We start from the raw sequence: 14065 nt of genomic DNA, 5'->3' as shown, positions 1-14065 counted from the left end.
AGTAAGAGTTAGGGAGAAAGATATCCCTAAGATAGCTTTCAGAACAAGATATGACCATTTCGAGTTCCGAGTAATGTCGTTTGGGTTAACTAATGCACCGGCAGCGTTTATGGGCTTAATGAATAATGTATTCAGACCTTTTCTGGATCTATTCGTGATTGTATTCATCGACGATATCCTGGTGTATTCTAGATCCGAGACAGATCATGCGGAGCATCTGCGTATAGTCCTTGGATTTCTGCGAGCTCGAGAGATGTTTGCAAAATTCTCCAAGTGTGAGTTTTGGTTGGACTCAGTATCATTCCTGGGCCATATTGTTGCAACTGATGGTATTCGGGTGGATAGCCAAAAGATTGAGGCCGTGAAGACTTGGCCAAGGCCCACGACTCCTACGGAGGTTCGTAGCTTTTTGGGCTTAGCAGGTTATTACAGAAGATTTGTTGAAGGTTTCTCTTCTATTTCTGCACCGCTCACAAAGTTTACTCAGAAGTCAGCTAAGTTTCAATGGACAGATGCCTGCGAGCGTAGCTTCCAAGAGTTGAAAGATAGATTGACTTTTGCCCCAGTCTTGACACTTCCAGAGGGATTGGAAGGGTATGTTGTTTATTGCGATGCTTTAGGCGTCGGGCTAGGTTGTGTACTGATGCAACACGGTAAGGTGATTGCGTACGCTTCTAGGCAATTGCTGAAACATGAACAGAATTACCCGACCCATGATTTAGAATTAGCCGCAGTGGTCCATGCATTAAAGATATGGCGACATTATTTATATGGTGTCCATGTGGATGTTTATACAGATCATAAGAGCCTTCAGTATATCTTCAAGCAGAAAGAGTTGAATTTGCGACAACGACGATGGTTGGAGTTGCTAAAGGATTACGATGTTGATATCTTGTATCACCCCGGAAAGGCTAACGTTGTGGCTGACGCTCTTAGCCGTAGATCCATGGGAAGTCTAAGTGATGTACGACCAGAAAAGAAAGAGATGGCCCGTGAGCTTCAACAGTTAGCGAGCCTAGGAGTCCGAGTAGTGGACTCAGGTAGCAGCGGAGCTACTATTCAGAATTCAGCAGTTTCATCGCTAGTAGCGGAAGTAAAAGAGCGACAATATGAGCATCCCATGCTAATGCAGTACAGAGATACACTCCCTCAGAAGGAGGAGTCATCATTTGATATTTCGGGAGACGGAGCTCTCCGATGTCGAGGCAGGTTATGTGTTCCCGATGTGGTAGGTCTACGTCACCAAATATTGAGGGAAGCTCATTGTTCCCGTTACTCCGTACACCCCGAAGCGACGAAAATGTATCATGATCTTAAGTCTATATACTGGTGGAATGGAATGAAGAAAGATATAGCGGAATTCGTAGCTCAATGTCCTAATTGCCAACAAGTGAAGATTGAACACCAAAAGCCGGGTGGATTATTGCAAGCTATAGAAATCCCAACTTGGAAGTGGGAAGTGATTAATATGGATTTCATTACAGGGTTACCCCGTTCTCGAAGTAAGTATGATTCCATATGGGTGATTGTGGATAGACTCACAAAGTCAGCTCATTTCTTACCGGTCAGGACGACCTATGTGGCAGAAGATTATGCGAAGCTTTATCTTAAAGAGATAGTGAAACTCCATGGCGTTCCAGTATCTATTATCTCCGATAGAGGGACCCAGTTTACAATCAAGTTTTGGAGATCGTTCCAAGAGGGTCTAGGGACCCAAATGCGCCTAAGCATGACATTTCACCCACAGACCGATGGGAAAGCTGAACGCACTATTCAGACTCTCGAGGATATCTTACGAGCATGTATGATAGACCTTGGAGGAAATTGGAATGACCATTTGCCACTCATTGAGTTTGCTTACAATAACAGTTATCATTCTAGCATTCAAATTGCACCGTATGAGGCTTTATATGGGCGAAAGTGTAGATCCCCGATTGGGTGGTTTGAAACTGGAGAGGCTAAGTCGATAGGGCCAGATTTGGTCCAGCAAGCTATAGAGAAAGTCAAGCTCATACAAGATCGGTTGTTAGCGACTCAAAGTCGCCAGAAATCCTATGCGGATAATCGTCAAAGGGACTTAGAGTTCCAAGTTAAGGATTGGGTATTCTTGAAAGTGTCGCCAATGAAAGGCGTTATGAGATTTGGCAAAAAGGGGAAGCTCAGTCCCCGGTATATCGGACCCTATGAGATTGTGCGCAAAATAGGCAAAGTGGCCTATGAGTTAGATCTACCTCCGGAATTGGAGTCAGTCCATCCAGTATTTCATGTCTCGTCTCTTCGAAAATGTGTTGGAGATCCCACTGGGATCGTCCCAGTAAATGATGTGCAAGTGACAGAGAAATTGACTTATGAAGAGGTACCCATTGCCATATTAGACAGGCAAGTACGGAGGCTTAGGAACAAGGAAGTAGCCTCAATTAAAGTTCTGTGGAGGAATAGCAATTGAGAGGAGATGACATGGGAAGCAGAAGAAAGTATGCAATCTAAATACCCACATTTATTTCAGCCCGTGGAAGAAGCCCAAGATGAGACGTCAAGATCATAAGGTACGTATAATTCTTTTTATGCTTTTGGGTCATGTGTGGCCAAAATTTTTATGTTGTTACGTTGTGGCCCTGTGTGGCATCGATATTATGGGTTGTTGTGGCAGGATGGTAGCGTCATATTATAAGGGGAACTCTGGCGAAATTTTTATAGAATTCCCCAAGCCTTTAACATTCGAGGACGAATGTTCCTAAGGGGGGTAGAATGTTACACCTCGGAAAATTTCCCGTTGATACGCAAGTGAACGAACTAGTGATGTGTGCGAGGAGTGCGAGTGTATAATGTTTCATGAGCAATGTGCGTAAATGGACGAGAATGATTAGAATGAAAAGTCGAGAAATGTGAAAAGTTGAAAGTTGGCAAAACTGCCCAGTGGTCGTAAAGTGCAAAATACGGACCGTAAACTGGTATACGGTCCGTAAACTGGAAGGTCGTAACCTTCCATGCAAGACTTCACTTTCTGCCCAGTGGAGAAATGGTAAAATACGACCAGGAGGACGGACCGTAAAGTGATTTACGGTCCGTAAAGCATGGTCTTAAATCACCATGCATGCAGCCTTAAGTTTTTGGTTCGGCTTAAGCTCAAAGACGACCACGAGGGACGGTCCGTAAACTGAAATACGGACTGTAAACCTCCATGGACGACCACTGTTCACCCCAGCACAGATTTTCAGTTCATTAAATATAAAGACCAAGACTTGTTTTATTTCATTTCTACACTACACCACTTCTCTCTAGAATCATCTCTCTACATTTATTTCATAAGTTTTCAAGGACTATAAGCCACGAACAACATAAACAAGTGAAGCAAGTGTAAGCAAGCCATTAAATACCATTCAAGTCAAGAAATGCAAATGGAGAAAAACTATGGTTTGGCTCAAAGTGGGGTATTATCAACCAAAGCTTGTTCCTACAACTTCTAAGGTAAGATTCATGATTTTTACATGATGTTTAAGGTATTGGAGAATTAAAATACATGGATTGTAGAAAATGTGGTCAACTAGGTCATGAATGGTGAATAGTGACATTTTGAGGAATAGTTTGAATTGAATTATGAATGTTGTTGTGTTACGATATGAATGTATTATAAATGGTACTAAGATCATGAACTCGACACTTTAGACGAATGGACGAAGTTGGAGGTCATGACCATAAATATGGGAGAATTAGAAGCAAATTGAGAAATCTAGATAATGTGGATGATGTGAATGACTAATGGCCATTGTTATGATATTAATGAAGGTATAGACGCTAGCATTGGAAGGAAACGTGCAAGTGTAGAATAGTCCGACGAAAAGGTATGTAAGGCTAACCCTTCTTTCATAAGGCATGGTTCCTTGGCCAAACTCTTAAATCCTCTATATGAGTATGTTGTATTCAAGTGATTGACACTCCGAGCTCATAAGCTCACGACCCTCGATACTTGCTACGAATGTACTACGCACCCCATTGACGAGTAAGCATAAGATAGAGATGTAGCGCAAACGATGATGATAGTGATGACGATGATAATAATAATGATGCTAAAGTATATTCACATGTGCCTATGAAGGGCTATAATGACACCCCGAGCTTATAATGCCGGGTAGAATATATGTATATGGATGTATATATATATATATATATATATATATATATATATATATATATATATGTATGTACGTATATGATTACGTAACGCGCGCACACATCTGCAGATGGTACGGATAACCCTGAAGCCTTGGTAGGGCCAGGTAGAAATAACATTGAGCCTTGGTTGGCCAAGTACCTATGAAACACCGAGCCTTATGGTCGGGTACGCTATGTATGTATATAAGTGTATGGCTATGTATATGATATGAATATGAATGTGAAAAGACTATGTATATGAATGCGAATAGGGGCATATATACGAATACGAGCACTATTATGAAATACGCATGAGAAATGGAAAGTCCTTATGAAAGGCAGGTAAGTGCCATGATGATGATATTATTGTCTTCCCTCCTATGCCACTTCATATATTGTCTATGATGCTTCTATATTGATGTTAATCATGCTTTACATACTCAGTACATTCTTCGTACTGACGTCCTTTTGTTTGTGGACGCTGCGTCATGCCCGCAGGTGCACAGGGAGACAGAATTGATCCATAGCTGCTTATTCAGAGATTACATAGCGGAGCTCCATTTCATTCGGAGCCGCAGCTTTTGGGTACTCATTCTTTTGTGTACATAATTATGGGCATAGCGGGGTCCTGTCCCGCTCATATGATATGTCATACTCTTAGAGGCTCGTAGTCATGTGTATGTGGGTAGAGATGTTCGGCCATGTCGGCCCATGTTTTGTATATCTTTTGTTGGCCTCGTCGGCGTTGTACTTATGATGTGGCATAGATGCCTATGATATGTTAAATGATGATGGTCGTCTAATGGGATCAATATGTTTAACGATAAAAAAGAAGAAGCACGAATTGACTTATGGTTCACCTAGATGTTATGTTATGTACGATAAGGGGGTGCCCGGGTGCTCGTCGCGGCTCCCTAGCCGGGTCGTGACAATCCCTTTCTTACCAAATCTCATCACCCCTTTCATAGGCGATACTTTCAAAAATACCCAATCACCAACTTGAAACTCCAAGTCTCGTCGGCGATTGTCCGTATAAGACTTTTGGCGACTTTGGGCTGTTAACAATCGATCTCGGATCACCTTAAATTTTTCCACCGCTTGTTGAATTAATTCAGGGCCTACTAGTTGTGCTTCTCCTATTTCAAACCACCCGATTGGGGATCTACATTTCCTTCCATATAATGCTTCATACGGAGCCATTTGAATACTGGAATAATAGCTGTTATTATACGCAAATTCGATTAACGGTAAAAAATCATCCCAACTTCCACCGAAATCCAACATACACGCTCGTAGCATATCTTCCAAGGTCTGAATAGTACGCTCGGCCTGTCCGTCAGTCTGCGGATGAAATGTCGTGCTAAGCTTCACTTGAGTGCCTAGACCTTCTTGGAAGGACTTCCAAAACCTGGCTGTAAACTGTGCTCCCCTATCTGTGATAATGGATAATGGAATACCATGAAGTCGCACAATTTCTTTGAGATATAACCTTGCGTAATCTTCAGCTGAGTATGTAGTCTTAACTGGGAGAAAATGGGCTGCTTTCGTTAACCTGTCCACGATCACCCATATGGAATCATACTTGCCGCGGGAACGAGGTAATCCCAAAATAAAATCAATGTTAATCACTTCCCATTTCCAAGTAGGGATTTCTATTGCTTGCAATAAGCCTCCTGGCTTCTGATGTTCAACTTTTACTTGTTGGCAATTCGGACACTGCGATACAAATTCGGCTATGTCTCTTTTCATGCCATCCCACCAATACATCGTCTTGAGATCATGATACATTTTAGTTGCACCTGGATGAATAGAATACCGAGAACAATGTGCTTCTTCTAGAATTCGTTGGCGCAATTCTGCTACATTCGGCACACATAATCTGCCTCGGTACCTGAGAATTCCGTCCATGGGAGCTTCAAATGGAGATTTTTTTTTTCCATGAGATGTGTCTCGGTAGTGACGCAATTAAGGATCTTCATATTGCCGTTCCTTCACTTCTACGTCCAAGGACGAAGTTGTGGGGTCATTGATGCCAATCCCTGCATTACCCGAATCAATCACCTGCACTCCAAGATTAGCTAATTGGCGGAGCTCATGAACCATCTCAATTGCTATTCCTACACATCTCGAGATCGTGAGTCGGATAATTCCTTTCATGTTTCCGTAATTGTCTCGAAGCATATGCAATAACTTTACCTTGCTGCATCAATACGCACCCTAGTCCAACACCGGAAGCATCACAATATACAACATAGCCATCTGGCCCTTCTGGAAGTGTTAAGATCGGAGCTGAGGTCAATCTGTCTTTCAACTCTTGGAAGCTGCGCTCACAAGCATCATTCCATTGAAATTTGGCTGACTTCTGGGTTAGCTTCGTCAATAGGGCTGAAATAGATGAAAAGACCTCTATGAATCTTCTATAGTATCCTGCCAAACCCAGAAAACTACGAACTTCTGTAGGCGTCGTAGGTCTTGGCCAAGTCTTCACAACTTCAATTTTCTGAGTGTCGACCCGAATGCCATCATTTGAAATGACATGGCCCAGAAATGTTACAGAATTCAGCCAAAACTCACACTTTGAAAATTTTGCATATAATTCTCGGGCTCAAAGAATGCCAAGAACAATTCACAAAAGATCTGCATGTTCCGATTCCGTGCGAGAATACACCATAATATCATCAATAAATACTATCACGAATAAATCCAAAAGAGGCCTGAATACATTGTTCATCAAATTCATAAACACGGCCGGAGCATTAGTCAACCCAAACGACATCACTCAGAATTCATAGTGACCGTATCTCGTTCTGAAGGCCGTCTTGGGTATATCCGCTACTCTAACTCTCACCTGATGGTAACCCAATATCAAATATATTATTGAAAACCATTTGGCACCCTGTAGCTGATCAAATAAATCATCAATCCTCGGAAGAAGATATCTGTTCTTTATCGTCACTTTATTCAATTGCATATAGTCGATACACATTCGTAGAGATCCGTCTTTCTTTCTTACAAACAAGATCGGTGCTCCCCACGGTGATGAACTGGGTCTAATAAACCCTTTTTCAAGAAAGTATTTCAACTGCGCCTTTAGCTCTTTTAATTCTGCCGGAGCCCTTCGATAAGGAGGAATAGAAATAGGCTTGGTGTCCGGCAACACATCAATGGCGAAGTCAATCTCCCTTTCTGGAGGAAGTCCTGGAAGTTCGTCTGGAAACACATCTGGGAATTCATTCACGACCGGAACTGATTGGAAAGTTGGCGACTTTGACTCGGTGTCATGAACTCGAACTAAATGATAAAAGTAACCCTTGGCTATCATCTTCCTTGCCTTAAGGTAGGAAATAAACCTACCCTTTGGAGATGCTGCATTACCCTTCCATTCAAGCACGGGCTCTCTCGGGAATCGGAATCGAACCACTTTTGTGCGGCAATCAACATTTGCATAACACGAGGCCAACCAATTCGTACCCATGATTACATCGAAATCTACCATTTTCAGCTTAATCAAATCAGATCTGGTCTGACGATCACATATCACAATGACACAATTTTTGTACACTTGCCTTGCTATCACGGGATCACCAACCGGTGTGAGTACCTCAAAAGGTTTAGTTGGCTCAGGTTTCACCCCAATACAACCAGAAACATATGGGGTAATATAAGAAAAAGTATAACCCGAATCTATCAGTGCGTATACATCACGGGAGAATATAGACAATGTACCTGTAACCACATCCGGGGAGGACTCAAGATCCTGCCGTCCGGCTAAAGCATATACACGGGGCTAAGTGGCACCTGAAGTAGATGCTGCCCCTCTGCCTCTACCTCGGCCTACTGACATCTGTGGAGTCTGCCCTACCAGGCGCACCGAGGAAGAACCAGCCGCTGAACCTGTAGGCTGAACTCCAACTCTGCCACTCATCGACGGGAAATATCTCATCATGTGCCCAACTTGGCCGCAAGTATAACAAGCGTCCGAACCCTGGCGACACTGTTCGGAATGCAATCTACCGTATTGGCTACATCGCGGTACTGGGGGTCTCCTCTGGCTATAATCATCCCTGATTTGGGAATCAGGGGCCCTCGAACTCTGGCCCTGTCCTGAGCGGAAGGAACGATCAAATATCCTACCTGTTAATCGAGGAGGTGCACTGGTCACTGACTGGCCTGAGTAACCAGAATATGTCTGCCTTGATCCCCCTCTATAACCACTGCCTGCTCCCATAGATCTAGCCCTCTTGCCTTGCCTTATTTCGTTATCGCGGTCACTTCTTGGTGGTTGTTGTCGCCCCTCTAAATTCTGAGCATGGGCCTGTATTCGGGAAATAGCCATCCTGTCTTGCAAGGACACCGTCAAACAATCTCTGAATAAATGTGGCCCTAGGCCAGTCACAAATCTATGTACTCGATCTCCCATGTCGGCCACGATAGCCGGGAAATATCTAGCCAAAGAATTAAATTGCATGCTATACTCCCGGGCACTCATGTTCCCTTGCCTCAGATTTAGAAACCTGTCCGCTCTAGCTCGGCGGACATCGGGTGGAAAATAGTGACGAATAAATGCATCCACGAATTCTTGCCAAACCGGAGGAGACACATTCGCTCCTCGTGACATTACCAGTTGTTATACCATAAAACAGCCACATCCCGGAGTCTATAAGATGCCAACTCCACGGATTCAATTTCGGAGGCATGGACAATCTTCAATGTCCTCAGTACCTCATCTATGAAACCTTGTGGGTCTTCGTCCGACTTTGACCCGAAAAACTCCGGAGGATTTAGGCTCATAAAATCACAGGCTTTGGTACTTGCTGCCCGATCACTCGAACTCGCACTTTGTCGTTGTGCCTGGGCGGCAACCAATTGCGTCAATAAATGAATGGCCTCGGTCATTTGTTCCTCTTTGCTCTTCCACATTCGGCGGGGTAGAAGAGGTATTAGACAAGGCCTCATTGTGTGATTCATCTCCTTCTATGTTCATCGGAGGCTCCCTTTCTACCCGCCTCTTTGCCGTAGTTTTGCCCTTCTGGGCGGCTGTAGCCTTCCCCTTTGGCGGCATTCTGAAATCACAGCACACTATTAGGGAGGATAAAATCTTATACATGGCTCTATCGCACGATCTCATAGGAAGAAGAATGATCATTTTTCCTAAATGCCCTGTAGCCTCTTGTTTATTCATGTGGCGTGCAACACACCATAAACAAGACTCTACTAGACACGGCACGTAGACACCTCCTAGGACTGAACCGCTCTGATACCACTTTTGTCACGACCCAGCTAAGGGCCATGACGGGTACCCGGGGCTAGCCACCAGCACCACTCGTGCTACTACTTATCTTGCTCATTTAATGGTCTGTTATCAGCTTTATGCTCAAATTGTAGGAAAATCATGTTTTATATGGAAACATAAATACTTTTTAAATACATTTGCCTCTCGGCCATTAAACTAATATATACATATAATAGCATCTCGTGAGACCATCTAACCCACACTGCGCATCTACGAGCCTCTACTGGAGTACTAAACATAAGGACGGGACAGGACCCCGCCATGCCCAAAAATACATATACATGAATATACACAGAAGAATCGTCATAAGCACCTCCGAACAAAGGAGTTATTTTGATCGGCTGACAGCTACTGCTGGTCTGGGTCGAGCTCTCCTCCCTGTCTACCTGTGGGCATGAACACAGCATCCAAAGAAAACAGACGTCAGTACGAACATTGTACTGAGTATGAGAGGCATAAACAAAGAAATAGAACAATGACATAATGGAAATATCAATATGGAACATCTATATCTGACGGTCATGCATAAAGAATTAAGTCATGCTGTCTTACTCATACTCATCATCATATCATGTATGCACAATGCATAAGCTGCCCGTCTATATCGGATCGGTGTGATAACAATATCATTAGCTTGCGTCCAAGCCTCCCGCGTCCGGGGTATCATCTCATGCCACCCACTAGTGGTGTCTGCCTATGTCGTTTTCCCATGGTGTATCGTATAGCTACCCGCCTTAGCGGTGACTGCCCGGCCAACTAGGCGCGGTGTTATATCATCATCATACATACTCATCATAATAGGCTTATCGTAACATACTTATCATAATACATGCATAGGGTTTATAACCAACTTTACTCTATCGGGGTGACGTAAGGTTGTGATTCCCCGATTTCATTATGGAGCAATTATCGACATCCTGCCTCACCTTGAATGAACTACCATATAAGGTGAGTGTGAGCAATAAATAACATGATGCCATTTTAAGATCATCATATCATATCTCTTATCTTATATTACCATTCATGGATATAGGCTTTTAGCTTTCCGGAATATAGGGACTCATGAGGAGGAGGAAAATTATGCTATGAGATTCATGCCATTATAAAGTAGGGACTAGCCTCACATACCTTTGACGTTTAACTAAGCTATCGTTCGCTTGCTCTCCTTCGATATCGCGTTTCTACCTTCAAAAGAGAATTCGCCTTTACGTTAGTTAATCGACTATAAGAACGCGTTACTAATTCTAGAGAAAATTTGGGCAGTACTTCCTTTGGTTATACTACTTTTCCCATATTCTATATTAACTCCCAAACGCTCACAACAACATTCACAATATTGTATTCAACAATCATCATTTATCTACGTTTACCACATTCCACCATTTTTCTCCAATTTCTCCACATTTATGGGTTTTAGCTCATCATCCCATTTTCTCATACATCACACCTATTTCATGGTCTACACGTCATTTATAACATATTTATACTCGCAACTCATCAACATTCATAATGCAATGAAACTATCATTCAACTATGGCACTATTCATATTTTATGACCTATTTTACTACACTCTTCTATAATCCAAGTGTTTCAATGTATTAATGCTTCGATCATTATGAGAAGGTCATCAAAATTACCTTGGGTAGTGTTGGAACAAGCCTTGAGCAACAACACTCTTTTATGCCAAAAACTCTATTTCACTTCCTTTGCAATTTCTTGGTGTAGATGAACTTTGATGAGCTTCACACCCTTGGTTCCATGGATTTCATGTAGTTGACCACTAATTTCCCTTAAATTCTTGAAGATGAAATGTTTGGAATGTGCTAGAGTTCTCTTGAGTTGTGTAGATGAGAAATGAAATGAAAATGAATGAAAAGGGTCCCTTCTATTAATCACAAAAATCTGATTTTTATGAACAATAGTCGGGATGCACAGTGGTCGTAAACCCAGTTTACGGGCCATATTCTGGTTTACGGTCCGTCCTTCACGACCGTATTTAAGCATATCAGAAACAGAAAGGTTTGCTGGAGTCATGGTGGTTTACGGTCACAGTTTACGGGCCGTATTTCACTTTACGGTCTGTATTCTGAGTCGTATTTAACCATTTCGTCATTTGGCAGAAAGTTGAAGTTTTTGGAATGTTGAAGGACGATGGCAGTTTACGGTCCGTAAACTACTTTACGGGCCGTATTCTATTTTACGACCAACTGGGTCGAAGTGCAGATTTGTAACTTTCTCATTTCCAACATTCATAAATAGTCATTCCCTACTTAGTAAAACATGACACACTCATACACTTCGTTGGTCTACTCGTTGTGCGTTCACGAAGAAATTTCCGAGGTGTAATAGTACCCCCCCTCTCTATAAATCTTGTAAGGAGCCGCGCTAACCTGACGTCACTATGGAGGGATACGCGGGAATCCCTAAACAGGCTTGGTCCGGGGATGTCTCTAGTTAAGTTTAGCTTAAAAGTATACCATAAATGTATGTATCCTCCTTTGTAAAACGATCTATGATAGGGCCTGATTTCCCCTGGGGGGGATACGTAGGCAGTCTACGTAAGACTCGGCCCCTATATAACATAAATTACAATTCCCCCCCTCCCATTTAGATTATCCTTTCATAGAAAGAGAGAGTTTGCCGTGGCAAGTCAGTCAAAAGCCCATTTGACCAAGATCCACCCAAACAATCATAAGCCCGCAAGCTCCCGAGCCTTTAAGGCAAGAGGATCAAAAGTATTCGAGCTTAATATGTGATTTTCTATGCTACGTGTGCTTTAAATACCAATGTGTGATATCTTGTTTTGTACTTTACAACTAACAACTAACATTATCCACCGTTGAGTTATTCTTTTCTTATAGAACGAGGCCGATTAGCGTAGTAATTAAAGCTGGCGTACTTCACAAGATCAAAAGTCGAGTTAGCATCCCTATCAGACAAAGGCAAAGAGAAAATGACTGGGGTACTCTCGAGAATAGGACTGAGCTCGCTCTCCACAAAGGAGATCTCTAAGACCCACAGGAGGTCTCAACTCAGGAAGATGTGATAGCAATGTTACTAACTACCGTGACGGAACTCCCAGAAAAGATAGCTAGGAACGAGGCTATAAAAACAGACAAGGAAGCCTCGACGGAAGAGAGAAGGCCTCCTCCTCCCTTTCCCTCCTTGAGCTCGCCAATACTCGATCATTTCCCCATATACCCACTAGGAACCATCCTACCTCCACTAAGCTCCACCCACTCGAATCATGTGGGAACCTCCTACCCCACTCCTAACCCAGTAAAAGACACTCAAATTCCAGGGACCACCCACTAAGTCCCCTCTTACTAAGCTCACCATTTTATCGGTACGGCAAGCCAAATGCGTGCCCCAGCTCCGCCTATTGGACAAACCACCACTGCTCTGCTCAATTATACCGCCCACTAGGTTTCATTCCTCACTCCCAACATCTCCAGCGAGTGTTCCCTAGAGAACAAAGAATTGGACCATTACGAAGAAATGGAAATGGCTTGGAGGGCCGAACAAGGCAAGCGGGAGAAAGATATGGAGAAAAAGATGGAAGAATTACTGGAGAAGTCAAACAGATATGCAAGAAAGGCTACGGGCCTAAGATACGATGACTTATGCATGCATTCAGATTTGGACCTGCCCGAGGGATTCAAAATCCCAAAATTTGAAATGTTCAATGGAATAGGTAACCCCAAGGCGTACCTTCGATCTTATTGTGACTAACTGGTTGGAATTAAGAAAAATGAACCCCTAATCATGCGACTGTTCGGTCGTAGCCTGACTGGAGAAGCCGTTGAATGGTTCGCGACTCAAGATATGTGGCAATGGCATGTTTGGGAAAACATGGCGAAATCCTTCATGGAACGATTTCGTTTCAACGTCAAAACAGTGCCAGACTGCTATTGCCTGGAAAAGGTCAAGCAGAAATCAATAGAAAACTACAGGGAATGCGCCAGCAGGTAGAGGGCTGAGGCGGCCCGTGTGCAACCCCCGATATGTGAAGGAGGACTGGTCTCTGTGTTCATCATATCCCAAGAACCCGATTTTTATGACAGAATGTTGTCCATGGCTAGAAGGCCATTTGCCGAATTGGTTAAAATGGGGGAGGCTATAAAAGACGACCTCAAATCTAGAAAGATAGTTAGCACATTCAACAAAGCGTCGGGGCAAGCCGCCGCAGGAGCCTTCCGTAAGAAGAAAGAGGACGTAGCCAGCATATCCCTATGCACCAAATCCCAGCCCAAAAGAACCCCTATTTACCCCCATAACTACACCCCTCATAAATTATCTAACGCCTGTATACCACGGACAGCCCAACTTTACTACCACTGTCCCAGCTTACGAGGCTCCTTCTAGTGTCTGTGTGCCCGTTACCACCTACCAAATGCCACCTCAATAGAACTATCGCCCAAATAACCCACCACAAGTCTACCAACCACCACAATCCTACCAACTACCACAAAACTATCAAAACCAGCCGCCACCCCCAACGTATAATGCTCCACGTCCTGCTTTGGAGTGGAGGCCAGTAAGAGAGTTCACCACACTTCTGGAGCCTAGGGCTCGGCTCTTCGAAAGGCTATTGATCGCAGGTCTGATTCGGAAGGTTC

The sequence above is a fragment of the Lycium barbarum genome, chromosome 4, assembly GCF_019175385.1.
Source record: "Lycium barbarum isolate Lr01 chromosome 4, ASM1917538v2, whole genome shotgun sequence".
Taxonomy (NCBI): Eukaryota; Viridiplantae; Streptophyta; class Magnoliopsida; order Solanales; family Solanaceae; genus Lycium; species Lycium barbarum.
This window is presented reverse-complemented; position numbering follows the sequence as displayed.